Here is a 21,789-nt window from a genome sequence, read left to right as displayed (position 1 = left end):
CCTACATAAATTAGGTCCTGGGTGCCACTGACATCTCCACTATTATGGAAGCTGCATAGAACATTGATTCAAAAGACTGTCATACTACTTAATGTCCATGAAGGACAGACATGGTCATTGCACATGTTGCACCAATTCACTTCAATAGGGAACAACTGTTTCCTAAAACAGATTCTAGCTTCACAGCTCAGCACTACACAGTTACTGTTTACCCAGTGAAATGGCTAACCAGAGTTGTTCAGACTGCATGGTAGGCGATTCATAGACATACACAGAATGGCTTTAATTAGAGTCAGTGACATGCCATTTATGCATGTTTTTGAATGTGTAACAGTGGAGCAGTGCAACTCTGCCAAACTGAGCAAAGCACACTGCTCAGCTCTAGAAAATATCTATGAATTTCTCCCCTAAGGAAAATAAAATAATAGTTTAAACAAGCATAAAGTGAAAAAGTACAATAAAGCCAATGGGCCAAATCTACTTTAAACAAAAAACTTATAAAATCATCTTTCAACTAGTATCATTAGATCTAGAAGAAGAAAATTCACATAATATTTTGCATTACTCAGCTTATAAATTCTAGAGCATGATGAAATATACTCCCACTGTGCAAGCATAGAGAAAATGGCTACAGGAACAGTTGTCCAGTGGCACAGCCATCTCAAACATGGCACAGAGCTATAATAAAACCATACTAAAGATAAGCTATACACGTATGCCAATTTACTTTTTTACATAGCATACTAAGAGACTGTTTTAGGCTAATGTTTTTTCTGTCTATTCATATAAATATCAGTTTCTCCAGAATAGTTTAATATTTTTCCAGACATTTTCAGATAATACTTATTGCATAGTTACCAATAACTCCCTTACATTGGGTTCCTATCTCAAAGGCAGTGATGCAACTACATCTTGAATTTTAATGAAAAAAATCATTTATGGGTCATTTTTTGTTACACCACATAAAGAGAATAAAATATCACAGTTCTACAGAAATACATAGGCTGTAATTCAGAAACAGTTTTCATGTCACTGCAGTCAGTTTTGTAAGATGAGCAGTATTGTACTAACCAAGCAACATCACATACTCTCCACTTATTCTGTGATGGCCGTAGACCCTACCATGAATACAGTTCCCCACACAGTGGTACCGTTGTTGTCATGTATCCCCAGCAACTTATCATAGTACAATATCATACAGTCTTAGATGCTGTAAAACACCACACACAGCAGTAGCAGAAGTGTAGAGGAGAAGAACAAAATACCATTCCCCAGTCACTTACCTTTTTGTAAGACTGATTTGCTTGGGGTAATCAATGTAATACAGTAAAATCAGTACTCAACACTTCGATCTGTGGTAATCTTCCATTGGGATATAAGCCCCGCTTGAAGACATGGTTGCTTTTATAGTGCAATTTCAAAACTTCTAGTGCAGTTCTTATGCTAATGAGCCTCAAATTAATGCTCATGAATCACTTGTTAACTCGTGCAATTTACCAATACCATGCTAAGAGGCTCAGTCAGCTTTGTGGACTTGCATGAGTACCTGCAAAGCAAAATGTACAAGTGTAGGCAGGTCAATGATTTAGTCAGGGATGTGGGGGAAATATATTGCAGTTGTACAGCTAAAGCTGAAACATGTTATCAAATGTAGGCATCATGGTCCCTGTACAATGTTTTCATGCCACTGCTCACAACCTAACTCCCTAAGGCCATGCCATTTATGTTTGCGCTATGTAAAGGTGACATTGGGACTGTTCATGCTAACTAGCTGTCCAGTGATGCCCATCATATGTTGACAATATCAACATGTCTGAGCATGAGTGAAATAACATATTTCTCTTGACTGTGTCCTAGTGAATGTCCATGGTTTCCAAGGACACTGATGCAAGCAGTGCCCCTAGGCAATGCTCTAAAGAAAGCCAGATTTTTCTTCACCTGTTACATAGGGACAACTGGGAGTACCTGACTGGAGACTCACAGGAGGGTCTCCAGTGTAAACTGGATGGCTGAAACAGTCTTGCCATAGTGGTGATTGATACCACTGGAATATCTCACTCTGTTGAGCAGTGCCAACACCACTTCAGTGACCTGAGGAAGCACCATCCTAATCTTCTGTTCTAATGGCAGGAAAAGGTCAGACAGAGAAGAATACTGAGATGTACTGTAAGTATGCAGGTTGGATCACTGCAGTGTCATTTCCCTTATAGGTAAATGGACTTTACTGGATATCTAATTAATGTGTCATGAATTCGTTATTCCTGTTCTTCTGTTCAGGAGGAAACTGCAGGTAATGTCATCTTGTATCAGAGAAGAACAGAGCAGCTCTGCATGTAAGGAGTGAGTATGATTTAATGCCTTGTTATGCAGTATTTCGCCACAGCACTACAACTTAGTTGTGTCTACTGCTGTAGTTTGTATAGATGTCAAAGAAACACTTCTGTTGCAGTTGTTCAAGCAGTATGGCAGCCACTTTTAATGTGTACTGCTTTGCAAAAACCACACATTCATGATATGCACACAGTACTCAATTGTAGTGAGACAATCATCTCTGTCTTCCTGCACTGCATATGCATTGTCTTCCTGCACTGCATATGCATTGCCTTCCAGTGTATGAAATGCAAGCTGGTTGCTGCATTCTTGAGCTATACATACTTTCTCAGTCCATGTATTTTTGGGAACTGGGGGAGTTGATGGGCTGGGTTGGGAGTACAGGGGGTAACAGGGCAGGAGTTAAGGTGAGAATTTGTGGGGGATTAGGTTGGGGTCTGTGAGGGGTTATAGGAAGGCATATCAGGGTCCTTGGGAGGGTCCATGGGGAGAGTCACTTGGGAGTGTTGGATTTAAGTGTGTGGTGGGTGATGGGATGGAGTCCAAGACAACATACTGTCCATAAAATCACCACTCCTGCCAATCATGCTTTCTCCTCCCACACCCCTGTCTTTTTTATACAGGCACGTTAAGTGCACAGGTACATAGCAGATTATCTTATGGTCTTTGCCAAGAGTCTGCTGATCACTGTTTCTGTATCTGTTGGATGCTATTGTTTGTCTGCCTGTGGTACAGAGCAGTGTCCTGACAAGGATGTTGGGTTGCATAGGTGTTAAAAGTTTGAAAGTGCCCATGCCTTATCTTTGACTTCCAATATGTCCACAGGGCCACTGTCCCAAACTCCCCATGGTGCATTCCATCCAACATCCCAATCCCATCACTGCAGTATCCAACCACTCCACCCCATCCTACCCAAGCCTGGCTACAGGGGGAGTGACCCTGTGCACCTGCCTGCACATCACACAATACAGATTTTGAGTTTATCTACCTATTGAAAACTATCTGAGCTTATCTGCCAGCATATGTGGCACCAGTGCAGTATGGCATTGGGTAGCAGTCAGAATGGTCATCTCAAGCAGTGACAATAATGATAATAATAACATTAAGAATAACAATGATGTCTTTTTATCTATCTCCTTTTCACTATGCTTCATTTTTCTGTTTAAATTGATGCTTGCTGTTTTATTTCTATGCATTCATGTTGCCATTTTCTACAGCATCTGGCATGGCTGTGCCAGTGGTGTGGCAAAGGTCCCCAGAATTATATCAAACTCTGCTTTCTCCTGTAAGCACTCCATCTGGTTCCAGTCTTGCCTCCTCATTGGGACTAGTGGGGTGTCCTGGGGGTATTACTGGTGGCCTCTAGGAATTGCTCACTGTAGGAGACTGCTATTGTTCCATAGGGTGGTACTGCCAGTGTGTCACAATTCATCACCCAGTGGCAGCTGGAAGACATGGTAGGAAGCTGACAGACTGGTGGCTTGATGCTTGTATTGGCCACCTGGAGAAGGTCTTCATGTGTCTTCAACAGTCACAATGATCCAGCACTAATACCTCAGGCAAGGCTCAGCAGAGATGTCACTTACATTGGTGACTGACCTCTACCTAGGTCTAACCTATAAAGGGTGGTAACAAGGTATACGTCCCCCCCATCTTGATGTAGCCCTTTCTTATGTCACCCTCTCTCCACTGTTCATTGCTCAGTTCTCCCCACCACCAATTATTCTACCACTGTATAATTTATAATTCCATTGTCAAACCCCCACATTGTGTCATCACCTCCCTTGTTGGTCATTTCTATGTTTTATGTTTGTGTGCCCCTGCTTTCATACCTCAGCCCTCTTAGTCAAAAAGTATACCCTTTCTCACCTCCCCTTCACATTCCCACTCTTAACATCCCTGAGTCTTATGTATGCTTCTCAGTCTGTCTCTGTTACTAATTTTCCAGTACACCCAATCTCTCCTCATGTAAAGCAATAAAACCATATGTAAACGCTGCTGGGATCCACTCTTTTACTTTTACAATGTAGCATATCTGTACAAGCTTAGGCCCATACATGCTAGCTGCTCACTAATTTCTCTTTGTGGAATTTCTGACTGCATTTGTGGGAACCACTGTCTCTCTGCCAAGTATACCAGTTTTTTTTAAGTAGGTGCAGCTTGGGCTGTGAGATTCTTCCTAGTTAATTGATAACAATTTTTGGGATATAATTTAGACCTCACCATATCCTTAGTTGCCTTTATGCAATACTGGAAGGCAAGTTTCTGAATCTCAGAGCTACTCTTTAGTATCACAAAGAAATAATAACATTATATTGTCTTTTTTGACATGTTGGGAGAGTGGCCTAATCAGAATATGCATGTTTATATTGCATATCCACATGAAGTAATAATAGTGATTATGGAAAGCAGTTGGCAGAATCTCAAATATGAACATGCCTGTCAGAACAAATAAATATTATTTGTCTATAACACTGAAATGACAAAAATATCACCTTTTCTGTAAAATGAGTATTAATGCAGTACACACACACACACTTATTGAAACTGTAGATTAATTTATAGAACTATATGTTGTATAAAAAGATATGAAATCAGAAATGATGAAATCATGGTTTGTTAGTTACATGAGTTCCAAACTTGAGTATGGAATAACAACATGGAAACCTTATAAGAATACAAGCATGAGTAAATTGGAAAGAGTACAGCAGAAATATACCAAAGGCATCCATAGATGTGAAATTTGTTATTATGAAAAGACTAAAATATTTGAACTTATACAGTGTCTCATATAGATATTTAAGAGGAGACCTTATTTGGGTATTTAGAGATGACTGCTGTACCTCTGGGAATGCTTGGGGTTCTCAAAACATAGTAGAGAATCATCAGACAGCCTATGTAAAAGATTCTATAGGAATGAGAAGGTTTTATTTGCATGTATTTATTTTATTTATTTCATTTTATTTGCATTTGTTTACCGGGATAGTCCACTGGGCCATAATGAGCCCATCTTCAGTGGAGGCCCATGGAAAAAAGCTCTGCAATCAAATTAAAATTCATACATACATACAAAACACATATTCATACATTTCACTATAAGGTTATACAGTGCAAACAGAGTACTATACATTCAATTCATAGATTAGTAAGCAACGATATTTGCTATACATGAGCTGCAGTGGTGGATAGCGTGAGTAAAGCAATATCCCGGTAAATTATTAGCTTATAACATCAAGGATAAAGAGGTTTGTACTATAATAACATAACATAACAAGACAGAGTATAGAGTTAGGATAGTTGGGCTAGTCATGTTGCAATAATAGTGTGAATAATTGATACTTACTGAGTCCTCAGATTAAATACAGGTAGCACATATATTAATTAATGACATTCCTGCAGTTATAGGTAAATATAAGGAGAAGGAGGTATAGAAGAGTAGTAGATAGTGGAAGATTGAGATAGTGTCAGGTTTTGGGAAGTGCAGTTCTGCCACATGAGCATTGCCACAGACAGCAAAGGTGTTGCCTTAGGGTTTTTTAAAGAGAGCTGCATTACTAGTAGTTCTAAGTGATGGAGAGTGAGTGTTCCATAGATTAGCAATGGTAAAGGAGTAGAGCATCTGACCAGCTGAAAGGTTAGGTTTTTCAACATTCGGAAGTAGTTGATTTTCGGATCGAAGAGTTCTGTTAAGATGGTATACAGTAAGGAGAGAAAAGAGGGCAGGGCAATTTGGTGGCTTGAATATGAATTTATGGACAGTGGTTAGTTGTAAATATGTAAGATGATGAGGGAGTTCTAGTCAGTTTATGGATTGTAAAGAGATGCAGTGATGTGATGAGTACTGAGCATTGGTTACAAATTTTGCAATTTTATTATAGCATGACTCAAGGTTAGATTTGAAAGATATTGGTGAAGAGAGGAGCACAGTAAAGAAGCGATGATAGCTGAAAGGAAGAGGCTAGGGATAATGTAGCCGAACGATTAAGGAAGTATTTGTGTCTATAAAACATGCCCAGTTTTCTATGTGTTTTTTTGATATTGTTGTGAATGTGGCAGTCGAATGTAAGCTTTTCATCTATGATGGCACCAAGTAGTTTTGTGTTTGGGACAACCTTGATGATGGTATTGCTTTAGAGTGAATAGAGAATTGGTCCATGGTTAGGGAGGTATTTTTTAGGTGTAAATAACATGAGTTTAGTTTTTTTGGGCATTTAGGCAACACAATTATTGGTCATCCAGGTTTCTGTAGAGATAAGGGCATTTTGGATGAGCACATGTAGTTCTCGTGGGAAATTGGCTGTACAGATGATGGTAGAGTTAGCTGTGTATTGGATGACTGTACCTTGACTAAGAGTAGAGTGAATATTATTCATAAAGATGCTGAACAGAAGGGGTCCTAATATGGAGACTTGGGGAACACCTGTGATTATTTTAAGGAAGGAGAGAAAGACTGTTGCCACTTGGTTGAATTTTGTATGTCTGAGAGGCAGTTAGAAAACCAGAGTAGGGGGAGAGATGTCTACATTAGAGAGTTTAGTGAGAAGAAGAGGGCGGGAGACCATATCAAAGGCCTTTGAGAGATCAAGGAAGAATGGTGTGACAATTTTTACAGTGTCCCAGACTTGGGTAACTGTGTCCAAGAAGGAGATAAGAGCTGGGGTTGTGCTATGATCTGGTCTGAAACCATGCTGAGTGGGAGAAAGAAGTTTGTTATGAAGCAGGTAAACTCTTAAGTAGGATTTGAATACATTTTTCCAGGATCTTAGAAATTGGTGAGAGGGGCAATATAATTTTTTTTCCAAATAGTGGGTATGTAGGACTCCTTAATGGATCTGTTAAGGAGTATACTGATGGGATAGGCAATGGGGTTAACTGTTTATTGTAGGAATTCTGGTGGGAGACCATCAGGAGCGTTGGTGCAAGGTTTGAGTTTAAGAAGTAGTTTTGTTATGGTGGAGGTTGGTATAGGGGAGAGAGAGAAAAGCTGGGTAGAGGATGGGTAGATGTATTTAGTGAGGATGGATTTGAGGGAGCTAAGTTGGACTGTGGGACGTTGGAGGTGAGATTAGCTATAGTAGCATGAGCAGTGTGCCTCAGGGCTCTGTCCTGGGGCCCCTCTTGTTTGGCATATACTTCTCAGAAGTACAGGCAAGCACTGAAGGACTGTGGCTGACCAAGTTTGCGGATGACTGCAAACTGGGTGCTATAATAGAGTCTCCGGCCGACATGGATATCCTCCAGAAGGGCCTTAATGAGACTGATGCATGGTGTCAAAGCCATGGTCTCAAGCTAAATGCTAAAAATGCGTAGTAATCCCCTTTGGAAAAAAAACAGTACCCGCGAACTACCACATAGGAGGTAACCCCCTGAAATCTGAAGAAGTAATAAGGGATCTAGGGACCCAAGTAGATAGTCACCTTTCCTTTGATAACCATGTTGACAAGGTGGTTAGAAAATCCTTCTATGTGACCCATCTGATCACGAAAGGGTTCGTATCAAGATCTAAGGATGTAATGGTGCCCCCCTCTACTCTTCCCTCATCAGACCCATTATTGAGCACAATGCACCAATTGGAATGTACCTGGCTAGGCATCTCCAGCAGCTGAAGAGACCACAGAGGTACCTCACTAAGAGGATTACTGCCCTCAAACAGTTGCCCTATGCAGCACTATTGAAAAAACTAAGGCTTTTCTCTGCTGCATACCACCTTCTCAGAGGCGATCTCTGTCTAACATATAAAGCCATGTCCAACCGAGAACTGTTGAACATGCTCCATCTTAGCAAAACAAAATCTACTCGAGCTACACACTCTAGGGATATAAACCTCAGCACAACAATGAATAGAACATGTTGGAGGGATAGATTCCCTTCACAAAGACTTCCCTTGCTATGGAACAAGGTCCTGATCTACATAAGACAGAGCTCCTCACTATCACTCTTCAAGAGGAACCTTGACGAGTGGATGGGTAACAGAAAGTTCACACCAGGGATCATGCCAACAGCTCTACTAGATAGGGTCCAAGGGTATTAGCTGCTAGATCAGGGGCCTAGGGAACTAACCAAAGGGGCGGTGAATACTGCACAACGTGGCTGGGCTAATATATGCCTTCTGACAGATAGCCCAGTACCTACCTATGAACCTATTTATGAAGTACGGGTTAAAGAGTAAGGCTATTTCAATGGGTGTCTTATCTGGGTCTGGGCAGGGATTATTATTTGAACCAGGGTTTAATAAGGAATTGATGGAGCCCCATGATTTTTTAGGGTTTTGTTTATGAGTGTTTTGCAGATCAATGTAGTGATCTTTTTTATTTTTTTGTGACTACGCATTTCACCTGGTTGCGGAGCTGTTTATATTGTACTAGGTCAGAGGGATTTTGCATTTTTGCCACTGCTTCCAAGCTTTATCCCTAGTATTCATGAGTGGTTTAGTGGGCCTAGTAAGCCAGCTGGCATGGGTAACTTTTCATTCTCATTTTTTCCAGAGTGGAGCTAAATTGTTAAGGATTTTGAGGAATGTAGAGTTGAAGAACTCTACAGCATCATCCAGGGGTAGGACTTTTAGTGGGTTCCAGTACCCTCTAGTGTACTAATTGGTTCTCTAAGAAAGTAGCCGATGCATGGAATAGACTACGAAATTACATTAAAGCAACCGCTAGTTTAGATATTTTAAGAACAGCCTGGACACTTATTATGGGAATAACTGTTTTGGTATATTGGTGTACTAGAAGGGCATTATTGCATATGCATGAAATATTTGTATGCATGTATTTTCATTTTCTATAAATACACCAGTGATGTAATTCAAATATATACTGAGCTTGTTGGTCTGAAAAAATGTGAAATGTACCTCTGTTGTGAACTAAATGGCAAAAGCAGAGAACTTAAACAGTTCTATAAAACTAGTAGTAATAACTGACAATATAGGACCATATCTCAGAAGCCATTAGAAATGTTCCAACAAATTCCTCAGAAAAAAAAACATGTCATGACCCTCAGCTACAGAATGCACTTAGCTGGTTATTTATTTTTTTTTATTTACTTATTTATTGACATTTGATTACCGGGATAGTCTGGCTGGGTAGAAGCCCATTTTCAGTGAAGACCCAGGGAGAAAAGCTACAAATTATTAAAAGATATTTTAAGAACAATAATTTTGCAATCTTCAAAAACAAAACAAAAACATCTGCAGCTTAAATAATTATAAGAAATTAGACATAATATAAAAATTGGTTAAGAATTGATACAAGTTATGTGACAATTATTTAATATTTAGAGAAATTTTACACAGTTTGTAGAGAAATTAAAAGTATGTTAGTCTAATACAAACAGAAATTGCAATATGAAGTGAGTGAAAAAACAGGCTTATGGATTATTTAGACAGAAAGTCAGGGAAGAGAATTTGATAGAAGTAACTGAAGAAGGGAGAATAAGAAGGTATAAGGAATGAAAACGTACTTGTGCACATTTAGGGATATAGTTTATCCTGGCTTCTAGCAGGAAAAGAGCCAGATTTTAGCTAAGAAGTTTTTCAGGGGTCTACTTCACTCTGTCAAAGGCCGACAATATCAAAGCTGATATTGTCGGTACCAAAATGTCGAAAGCGAAAGTCATTGCGCGTGTAAACGGAAATCTCCGTAAGGGGAGATTTCCATTTACTGCAATGTAGTGCGATCTTGGAGTTGGTATATTTAAGTAGTGGGGGAAGTGGGGGGTGCAGTGGGGCTTGCCCCCCTGCATAGAGCAATTTGTGTTGTGTTTGGGTGTTTTTTTTTTGTGTATGTATGTTCGATGTTCGGGGGTTTCAGCATTTTCGTGTTGATTATTAAGCTGTCGACTGAGTTTTTGACAGCGTAATATAAACGCGTTTTTCAGAGTGGTTTTGATAGAATGGATGAGGGCATTGACCTGATGGATACAGGTAAGGAGTTCCAGGCCTTAGCAACCTTGTATGAGTACATACAATGCCCAGCAGAGTTGACAGGTTTGAAGACAGACATGAGTTTTTGGTCACTGGATCACAATGACCAACTGGCAACATAGTTGTGTAGGATGTTTTTTTAGTGCGGGACAGGCAGATGGATTATGGATAATTTTATAGGTGGCAAGTGCAGTTTTAATTGCATTGGTGAGAACGTTTTGGCTCTGTAAAGCATCTCTCATTTTTGATGAGTTTTTCTTATGCAATTTTGTATATGTAGGTCAGATGTAAGATTATCATCCACTATCATCCCTAATAATTTACTATGAGAGGTGACTTCAGTTGTTGCATTATCAAGACAGAGGACTTTAAATTTAGTTTTTTCTTGAGAGAGGGATTTGGGGGGAAAAAGTAGTAGTTTGGCCTTTTTTAAGCTGAACAGGAATTGTGAGTTACAAAGTCATATTTCAGTGGCTGTTAAAGCTTCCGGAGTCATTTTATGAAGGTGTACCATGTTGTTAGATGTACTAATGAGAGTGGAATCATCTGTGTATTGTATTAGGTTAGCCTGTTATGTGGCTGTATAGAGAGTGCCGGTGAAAGAGGAGGGGGACGAAGGACCGAGACTTTTGGTACATAGGTGGTGACTTGTAGGCAAAAAGAGAGCATAGAATGCCATTTTACTAACTGATATCTATTGGACAATTAGCTTTTAAACCAAGGAAGGGTGGGCTGAGAGAGACTTAGTGAGGACATTTGAAGTAGAAGTTTGCTGTGACAAACTATGTCGAAGAGACTAGTTTGCCATTATCTCTAGCATTATTGAGAGTATCTATATAGGTTAGAATGGCAGTACTAATACTGTGGGAAGGATGAAAGTCATGTTGTATAGGGGATAGTTTTCCTGCAGAAGATAGTCTAGCATTTGTTTTTGAATACATTTTTCAAGTATTTTGGTGAGGGGAGATAAGATTGCTTTAAGTCAAGAGTTATTAATGTCTGTTGAATTTCTTCCTTTGTGAAGAGGGATATGTGACTTCTTCCAGAGAGAGAATACATGGGATTCCCAAATTTACCTATTTATAAGGATTGAGACAGGAGATGCAATACTATTGGCTGCTATTTTTAGGTACTCGCTTGGAAGGTCATCAGCTGAAGAAGAGAATGGTTTAACAGGAGTTTTTTATAGGATGTGGGCACAGGTGTAAGGTGAAAGTGGATGTGTTGATATATGTCTGTTGGCCAGGGTTGAGATGAGATGTTAAGGAGTCCTTGGTTAGAGATGCTATACTATCTATAAAATAATAGTTGAACTGTATTGCAGTTTCAAGTGGTGATTTATCGGGAGAGGAGTTTGGGTTGAATTTTTGGCTGGGTAGTAAGATTTCTTTAATGGATGTCCAACATTTTTTTAGGATTGTGTTTAGTATTAATCTGAAAGTTATTATAGCATAGTTTTTGGTCATTTATTTGCTTTTTAGTACTATTGCAAAGCATTCTGAAGTTTTCAAGCTATTGAGGTGTTTTATATTCTTGCCATTTTTTAATGTTTTTCTCTATCCTGCATTAGCATTCTACTCAACAGCACATAGAACTAGATCTATCCTTCCCATTTTACCTAAATACACTTCCTCTACTCCTGACCTCCATCCCTTGTCATTAATTCCATTTCTCTAAACACTCACTCCTCACTGATATCCTTCAATATACCACCTGGCTTTACCTCTATCTCCTGTCTTTCTCCTATTCTCACCTATCCCATTCTTCTACCATGCTAGCTCATGACTTGTTTCTGTTCCTCCTCTCCACCACTATTCTAATCCTCTTACATAACCTCACTTCCTACAACATTCTATTAAAACCTCTCCATCAGTCACCCATCTATGTTTATCCCACAGTTATGCCACAACTCCCTCACTCATTCCCAGCAGCTCCTCCTAACTCTCCTACCTCTCCCCATATTCCTAAAATTAAAATTCCCCCTAGCCCCTTTTCCTCCACAAAAGTAAGGCAAAATACTATATCTTCCTCCCCCACATCTTAACTCTTTTCCTACCTTTAATATTCTGCTTCTATCTGGTGATATCCCCCCTGCACTAATTCAACACTCACCTACCACACCTCTCCCCATCCTTCAATTCCTACAAAACACCTCTCTTTATATTCCATGAACATCAGAAGTATTATAAACAAAGTTAGTGTATCCCATGCCTGGATGTCCCTTCATTCTCCCGGTATCATAACTCTCTGTGAAACCTGGCTAAAACCACACATTCATATATAAAAAACATATAAAAACAAAGACACTACATTACCAAATGTGGTCTCAACAAGTAGAGAAAATGCAGGAAAAAGATGAGATGTACCAGACATTCCAGACAAAGGCATCCTACCCCCTGGCTACAATATTTTACAACTTGACAGTACACAGAAAAAAGTTGGAGGAGTTGCTTGGTCTCTAACCACCTTACTGTCACCCCTGTACAGTGGAGGAGTTGCTTGGTCTCTAACCACCTTACTGTCATCCCTGTACCCATCCCTACCCCTTCTACCTCACCAGCTGAGCTGCTAATTGCAAAACCAATGATCACAATGTCTTCCCCATAGCTGCAATTCAAATAACCCCCTGGTGACAATATCCCTGTAACAGAAAATATCCTGTCCTTACTCACTCAATACATACCTAATGAAGCCATCATCTTAGGCAACTTCAACATCAATTGGCTCGTCCTCAACTCAGATGCTCCCACCTCCTATAATAATCTTCATGGCTTCTCCCAATTAATCTCCACTCATACCCACTCTACCATATCATCTACTTCTCTTTTATTTTGGATTCTAGTTTCCCATCCCCATAAATATCATTTTCCCAGAGACTGTACCAGATGCTCTCAGTGACCACTGCCCAGTTAAGGTACTCAGATTCTCTCCACACCATAAAAGACCACATAATTTCATAGCTTGTCATAAACTCACCAACTTTGATATAATACACTTAACAAACATCTCTCAGCTATTAACTGGTTCTTCCTTAAATACCTACCTCTAGATACTACCGTTCAAAAATTTGATTCCATATTCCTCAACATTCTCATCTTCATTGCTCCTTTATTAACTGTGAGAGTGAAATATATTATATCTCCCTGGCTTACACACTCTACCCACTCCTTAATGTAAAAAAACAGATAACGTTTGGACAATCTGGTCCAAAACTAAACTCTCCCCCTACCTCCAACACTCTAAAGAACTCCACAAACTTACTAAGTAACCCATCTATAATGACAAGAAGAACTTCTACAATAATCTTCAAAACTCTAACCTTACTAATCCAAAGAAATTTTGGCACATCATCAACCAAATTCTTCATCCTGGTAACCCCTCATCCCCCAACCATGCCCTAATAACTCACCATTAGAAACAGCCATTAATTCTCTTACTTCTTTGACACCATCTGCAAATTGGCTCTTCAAACTAACTCCAACACAAACTCTAATTCTCCCACCACCCCTCCCACTTCCTTCTACTCCTCTCCTGCCTTTACTCTGACAACAGTATCCACTAATTACATTAAATCATTATTCCTAAAGCTTAAAACCTTGCTCTCCCTCCATTGATAATCTACTTCCACTCTTTCCTCAAAAAGCAGCTAACTCTCTTGCCCTCCCCATCTCCATTCTCATTAACCAATCTATTATTGAATCTAGAGTACCTACTATCTAGAAACGTTTCTTTACCTTACCTATCCACAAGACAGGTAACTTCTTAGAACTTGCTAATTTCAGGTTCATTGCAATTCTAGCTCCCCTGTCTAAAATTCTTGAAAAATGTGTACACAGACAAATCCTTCACTTCCTCTTACAAGAGAATCTACTCACCCCACTCAGCATGGCTTTCAACTTAGACATAGCACCTCCACTGCTCTCATTTCCTTCATAAACACCATTTGACTTGCCAGAGACTATAATAAACTTGTTTCATGCCTATTTATGGATCTCTCAAAGGCACTACACACTGTCTCCCACCCCCTCCTCCTGCACAAACTCTCAGAACTGAACCTCTCCACTTCCACTATCTCTTGGTTTGCTAATTACCTCAACGACTGACTTCAGTGAGTAAAATGGCTCTCTGCAACTTCTCCTGCTCTACCAGTAAAGACAGGTGTACCTCAAGGATCAATCCTCAGCCCTTTATTGTTTATCCACAGTTATTACCATAGCTGATTCCCTTGATGACCTTAATACAATGACACAAAAATCTTTCGTAGCCATTGAAACAAGGCTCAATCAGAACCAGCTAATTCTAAGTCCTAAAAAGACTAAGCTCCTACTTTCTATCCCTAAAATAATGAACCATCTTAAATCCTCCTTCACTACCTCATCGCTCAATAACACCCCCATCTCTACTGAATCTCACACTAAACTATGAGGGGTCATCATCGATGACCAACTCAAATTCGATTTACATGTCCTAAACAACATTAAGAAAAGCCATCAAAAACTTGGATTACTTTACAGGAACAAAACATTTTAACCAGTAAAGCAAAAATATCCCTATCCCAAGCCTGCCTCCTCCTCACACTATTTGATGGCTCACAAATCTTTACTAACCTTCAAACCACTGGCCTAACAAAGCTTGAATCCACTTACAATAAGGTTGCTAGATTTGCAGCAGATCATTCTTACCACTCACATCACTGCCTAGCTCTTGGAAGGTTAAACTGGTTAGAACATCCTCACCATCTGCTTCTTTCTCAACTTATAATTCATTCTGTTTTCTATGTGCCCTCCTTCTGTCCCAGCATTACCTTTTTTATCTCCCATTACTCCCCTCCTAGGTCTCTAAGAAGCTCTGAACAAAACTTTCTCCAAATCTACAAACCAAAATCAAAAATAGGGCAAAATCTATAATGCTACTCCCCAGCCCAATTTTAGAATAAACTTCCTTTAGAGATCAGAAATATCAGTCATTCACAAAAATTGAAAACTCTGATCAAAACTTAACTAAACAAGTCATGGATCTGTCACTGTAACTAACCCCCTGAACAATTCCCCCTTACTAATCACCTCTCTCCCACCTAACACCCTACCTCTCTTCTATTTATCTAATATCCTACAATTAAATGTTATCCCTTTTGAACAGCAACTGTTCTGCACATCTTACTTTTTAAATCAAGTCAAATGCTCTGAAAAGATTTTACAGCTTGTTTTGAATGATGTTGAAATGTATATACTCTCCGGGGTTGTTAATTAACTACTACTCGTCATGTTCTTCACTTTTAATTTTTGATGTAACTGTGCTTGTTTTTATAGTTGTTTTTATACATGTCTTTGTACTTAATTGTTGTAATTGTGGAGCTTTTCTCCCCAAGCCTCCACTGTTTGGCACAGTCGGACAAACCTGGTCAACAAATGTCAAATAAATAAATAAGACTCTTTTTGAATAGCCAAATTGCATTATTTGTTTTTAGTCACTTTCTTCTAGGAGGAGCAAGACTACATAGGATATTTAAAAAAATCGTATTGAATTCATTTACAGCATCATCTAAGGGGAAGATTTTAGGAAGTTCCAGTTAAAAGATGATAGTGTAGCAATGAAGATTTCTTGGATAAAGGTTGCTTGTTATTTTATAAATATGCTGTTTAACTAGATGTGTAAGATGTCTGGTCATATAGATTGGGAGATGATCACTGAGAGAGTCTGACATTGGACCTGTGGCAGAAAATTTGCTAGGATCTAATACTAGGCCACTATAATGTTTGGGGCTATTAATTAGTTGTGTGAAACCATAAGGGTTCATGCTAAATGTAAGGAAGTTAGAGTTTATGTCCAACCAATTGACAGTCACATCACCTAGTAGTACTTTTTCTTGTGGAAATGTTATGGACATCCAGTGTAAGATATCTTCTGGTATAGCTATATTTTCACCAGAAGGGATGTAAAGTACAGTAATACATATTTGTTTATAAGTGTTTATTTTGTGGATGGCAATAAAAAGCTCTGCTAAACTGAATTTTGACATTGGTTTGCTGTAAGGGAAAATGTGGTAGGTGTTGTGAAACATTAAAGCAATACCACCACCTCTCCTCTTTATACAGTCATTGTGGATGATATTATAGCCAGGAGGTATAACTTTGGAGTCATTTATGTTGTGTTGAAGCCAAGTTTTAGTTACATTGAGAACATCGGGCTTATGTTGCATAATCCAGTCATGTACTGTAGTTCAGTAGTATTATTTCTTATGCTTCTAACATTTATTGCAACAAAACTTAGATTATCAGGGTTGGGGATTGGCTTTGTTGGGTTAGAGAACTGTGTGGGAGAGAATTATCTTTTTGTTCATTGCAATAGTTGGGGCCAGGATTGGCATGTATATCTCTCTTTTTTTCTTTTTTTTTTTGAGAGGATTATTGACTTAATTTTGTTTTGGTTTGAGTTGAAGTGCAGTTAATCAGTCTATGTTTGGAATAAAGATGAAAGGTAATATTAAACTGATTTGGTGCAATGTGTGGAGAGTGTAAAGAGGAAGTATGGATAACTAGTTAGGACAGAGTTGGAGACATATTGAGACATATTACTGAGTCATGTTAGGATGAAAGATGGCACAGTAGGAGGAGAAGATTAAAGGATAGGCTAAAGAGTAGCATAATTAAGTACAGGAATCTGTATTTTATAGATGTCAGGTAGTGAGGAAGGAGCAACGAAGAAGGAAACAAGAAGTGGCAGGACAGTAGGAGCTTCAGTGATGGTGGAGTCTGAAAGCTGGTAGAGGATATGTAAGAAGTGAAGTATTTTTTATAAAAGAAGAGAGTTAGGTTGTCCTGGTATCTTAAAAAACAAAAAAAAAAAAGCAGAAACACAGCAAAACTGTTTGATTTTCTTTTTACTTTAACACATTGGTACCTCGGCCAGTGTGTTAAAGTAAAATGAAAATCAAACAGTTTTGCTGTGTTTCTGCCTTTTTTTGTTTTTTAATATATGTTTCGGTGAAGTGGTGGAGTTGTGAAGTATATTTTATTTTGCAATGTCCTGGTATCTTCTCTGGAATGTAAGGAATAGAGGGGTTTGAAAGGCTAGAGTATAATGTAGTCAGAATAAGAAAAAAAGAGGGTTTATTTGGGAAAAGTAAAAGATACAGTGTGGAACAGATAGGTACTATTAGGGAGTGTAGTGATTATGAATGGATATTTGTAGTTTTTTACTAATTGGTTTGTCTGCATGACCTTTTTTACTTTTTGACATAATAGTTGGGATATTTTGTAGACACCTTAATGATTTTGGGCATCAACTAGGTTTAAAAGACCCTATGTTTCTAGAGTATACCCAGACAGTCCATTTATGCTGTGCTGATGAGGTTGTAAGAAGTCCAAAATGTGCATGTCTACAGATAGTTGTGTTTGGCTTTGTTGTCCTTAATCTGTCCATAAAGAGTCATGAACATTCAAAAGCCATATAGCTGAAACATGATGTCCTTAAGGGTCCATTTTTTTGCATATATCCCATGGACCTCTTTCACAGGAGGTTTAAGGTATTACAGAATGAAAACTCTAACTTGTCTAGGTTTTCTTGTAATTTTTACAATTGGATATTGTGCACAGCAGTATAGGAGGGAGAAAGTTGGCTGGGAATGGGGCTAAACATTAAATGGAGATTGGAAATAAGGGAACAAAAAACAGAAGTGTATATATAGAAATTTGGGGAGGGTTTTGGAATAAAAATCACAAGTGAAATGTGTATGTAGGAAGTACAATAATAGGGTAAGAGGTGTGGGTGGGGATCAGTTTATAGTCAGTACAAAGCAATTAACAAAGAGATGCCAAATTAAAACAGCTTTCCTTTCACTTCCTGAGGCTAAATAACTGGCATATGCAGTATAGTATAGTCTACTGGTCAACTGAGCTTATCTAAGCAATCCTATCTTGGTTTGTGATTCACTGTGGAGTGGACTGGTAAGAGAGGTTTTATTTGAATTTCTATCATATTTGTTATCAATGTTTTTAACTGTTTGTAGGTAGGAAGGGATAGCTTGTTAACAAGACTTACTTTGATTCATATTTTGTTGTTTTACCTTTAATTTCACTGTTGGTTGTTAGAAAGGGAGAGGTTTTAGGCAGGCAAGCTCTAGCCACCCCCAAGGGGCTTAGGCAGCTATATATTCACACAGACTGCAGAGAGGAAAATCCTGAGCATATCTAAACAATCCTACCTTGGTTTGTGATTTATTGATCTTTACTGTTAAAAAGAAGTGCAACTTCAAGTGATAATGAGCAAAAGCTACTGCATGCCCTCGCATGGGACATAAAGGAATTACAACTTTTGTCTGGCTTGCAGAACCTGTATGGTCACAACAATTACTGTACCTAATTTATTATTTAGTTGTATATTGCTGGTGTGATTTTTTCGTCATAGAAGTTGAATTAAGTTCTCTTTGAATTCTACGGTTACTGATTTTGATTATTCTTTTCTTTTACAATGTTTTATTCATTTGAAGCTGAATATGGATTCCTTAAATGAGTATTTATTTATTTATTTTCCATTTGTTTACCATGAAAGTTCAACTGCTGAATCCTACACTAAGGCACTGTACGAGCACATCCACTCATGCATGAATCGTGCCATCCCAAATAGAACCAAAATGCTCTCATCCAAAAAAAGGAAGCCAATCTGGTGGCCCCTGCCATAAACAAACTTTACAACAAAAGGAAGAAACTTTTGCAGAAAAGAGGAAAATCCCAGGATGCAAAAAACTCCCTTACTAGCCTCAGTAAGAAACTGAGATGCCTCATAAAATCCTCCAAAGCTAGTTATGAAAATAAAATTGCCAAAGATTCCAAAGACAACCACAAAGCATTCTATAACTATGTCAAGAATCTAAATGGCAATGCTCAGATCTGCTCTGAGCTAAAACAGAATGGCAATAAATATACTGATCCAAAGGATATTGCCAATATCCTGGCAGATCGATTCAGTGCCAACTTCACCCACCCTCTCACCCCCTAAATGGCCCATCTCAATACCGGAAGATTGCCAGATTCCAGTAATAACGGCCACACAGGTACAAAACGCACTCTCTAAAGCCAAGAATACAGCATCCATGGGACCAGATGACATCCTGGGCTGTGTACTACATGAACTACAATATGAACTGGCACCTCACCTAAGTGTCATGTTTAATCATAGCCTCACCTCAGGTTTCGTGCCCACTGAGTGGCGCAGAGCTACAGTTATCCCAATCCACAAGGGGGGATCCACCTTGGATCCCGGAAACTACCGTCCCATCAGTCTGACAAGCCTTATCTGCAAGGCCATGGAGCGTATTATCATGAAACTTATAAACAAAGACATTGGCAACCTTCAAACACTGGACCCCACCCAGTTTGGGTTTGTGAAGGGCCGATCTTGTCTCCTGAACCTGATTGACTTCTTTGAATCAGTCTCCAGAGCCATGGACAAGGGTAAGGTGGTCCACACAGCCTATCTAGACCTTGCCAAGGCCTTTGACACCATCCCCCACTCTGGAATCATAGATAAACTTACTAAGTTGGGTATTAATCCCTATGTCACCCAATGGGTTGCTAAATGGCTTACTGATAGAACCCACACTGTAAAAGTAGCCGACTCCAAATCCAGCTCCAAACAAGTGACAAGTGGAGTACCTCAGGGTTCAGTCCTGGGGCCGCTCTTGTTTGGCATCTACTTCTCTGAAGTACAGGTCAACACTAAGGGACTCTGGCTAACAAAGTTTGCAGATGACTACAAACTGGGAGCCATTATTGAATCCCCAAATGATGTGGATACTCTACAAAAGGGCCTTACAGAAACAGATGCTTGGTGCCAGAACCATGGGCTCAAGCTCAATGCCAAGAAATGTATTGTTATCCCCTTTGGGAAAAACATGTATCCATGAATTACCATATAGGTGGCAGTACACTAAACACAGAAAGTGTGATAAGAGACTTAGGGACACAGGTGGACAGTGGTCTCACCTTCGATAACCACATCGCCACAACAGTCAGGAAATCCTTCTATGTGGCACACCTCATCACAAAGGGCTTTTCATCCAGAAAAAAGGAGGTCATTGTCCCACTGTACTCATCCCTCATTAGACCCATTATAGAATACAACGCCCCATTTGGTATGTACCTCTCAAGACATCTGCAACAACTGGAAAGGCCTCAGAAATACCTCACTAAAAGAATCACAGGCCTAAAGCAGATGCCCTACGCTGACCGCCTTAAAAAACTCCAGCTATACTCTGTTGCATATCGTCTACTCAGAGGCAATCTCTGCTTAACATACAAGGCCATGTCAAACCCAGAGCTGTTGGACATGCTACACTTAAAGAAATCCTAATCCCTCAGAGCTACACGCTCCAGGGATCTAAACCTTGTCATCACAATAAACAAAACATGCTGGAGGGATAGGTTCCTGACCCAGAGACTCCCCAGACTCTGGAATAGATTGCCCATACATGTCAAGCAGAGTGCCTCTTTGGGCCTCTTCAAGAGGAACCTTGATGTTTGGATGGGAGAAAGGAAATTCACCCCAGGGATCATGTCAGTCGCCCTGCTAGACAGGGGTCCAGGAAAGTAAATAATGTGGGAAGAAATAGCCAGGGAATTGTTATGGCTAGGCTTGTATAGGCCCTAGGGCTGATAGCCTAGTACCAACCTATGAACCTATGAAAGTCCGACTGGACACAGGTCCTTTTTCAGCGGAGGCCCAGGGGGAAAAGCTCCAAGAGTAACAAATACATACAATAGACAAACAAATACAGCCAAGTGAGAAGCAAATACATACAAGATAGTGGTTTCAGACTCAATAAGTAGAGCAACAGTAATTTACATAAAAACGATTGTTTACATTTAGTGGATATATCCAAATGATTATGTACAGATAAAGTGAAACTACCATTAGTGGTAGATCATGCTAGTAGAGTAAGAGTAATGATAGCAGAGTGAAAAGGAGGACTAGGTTATCCAGTGGAGTTGCAGGTACAGAGCCAGGTGTTAGTAAAGTGTGTTTTTAGATGTTTTTTAAATTGACGTGTTGAGGAGTTCCTTACTAGTGAGTTAGGTAGATTATTCCAGTGTTTGGAGATGTACTTGGAAAAAAGTGATTCACCTGCTGAATTGTTAGCTTTGGTGGTGTAGTTTGCTGCTGGAGCGAAGGGGTCTTGAAGAGGAATAAGGCTGAATGATATCTTTGAGTGCAGAATTATTTCTCATTGAAGAGTATTTTGTGGGGAAAGGTAAGTTGTTTAAAGAGAAAAAGTTGAGGGAGCTCAAGCCACTTGAGCTGCTTAAGTGATGAGCAGTGATGTGATTTATATGAGGCATTAGTTGCAAACTTGGAAATTTTATTATAACAGGCTTCGAGTTTGGCTAGATCTATCTTGCAATTAACAATTTGCTAATGCACAAATATTATGTGCATGACCAGTGAATAATACACCAATGCATTGTATGAACATGTACACAAATGCATGGATCTTGCCATACCCAACAGAACCAAGACACTCTCCTCCAAAAAAAGGAAGC

General features: G+C 39.3%; 1 protein-coding gene across 2 annotated transcripts in view; it reads right to left on the bottom strand.

The window, feature by feature from the left end:
• LOC122810732 (mu-type opioid receptor-like) overlaps positions 1-21,789 on the bottom strand; it is a 354,116-nt gene that overhangs the window by 36,103 nt on the left and 296,224 nt on the right. The window lies entirely within an intron of this gene.

This window comes from Protopterus annectens, chromosome 1.part1, assembly GCF_019279795.1.
Source record: "Protopterus annectens isolate FY-2018-M chromosome 1.part1, PAN1.0, whole genome shotgun sequence".
NCBI lineage: Eukaryota > Metazoa > Chordata > Ceratodontiformes > Protopteridae > Protopterus > Protopterus annectens.
Note: the sequence above shows the minus strand (reverse complement) of the source record. Positions and strands in the feature narration are given on the sequence as shown.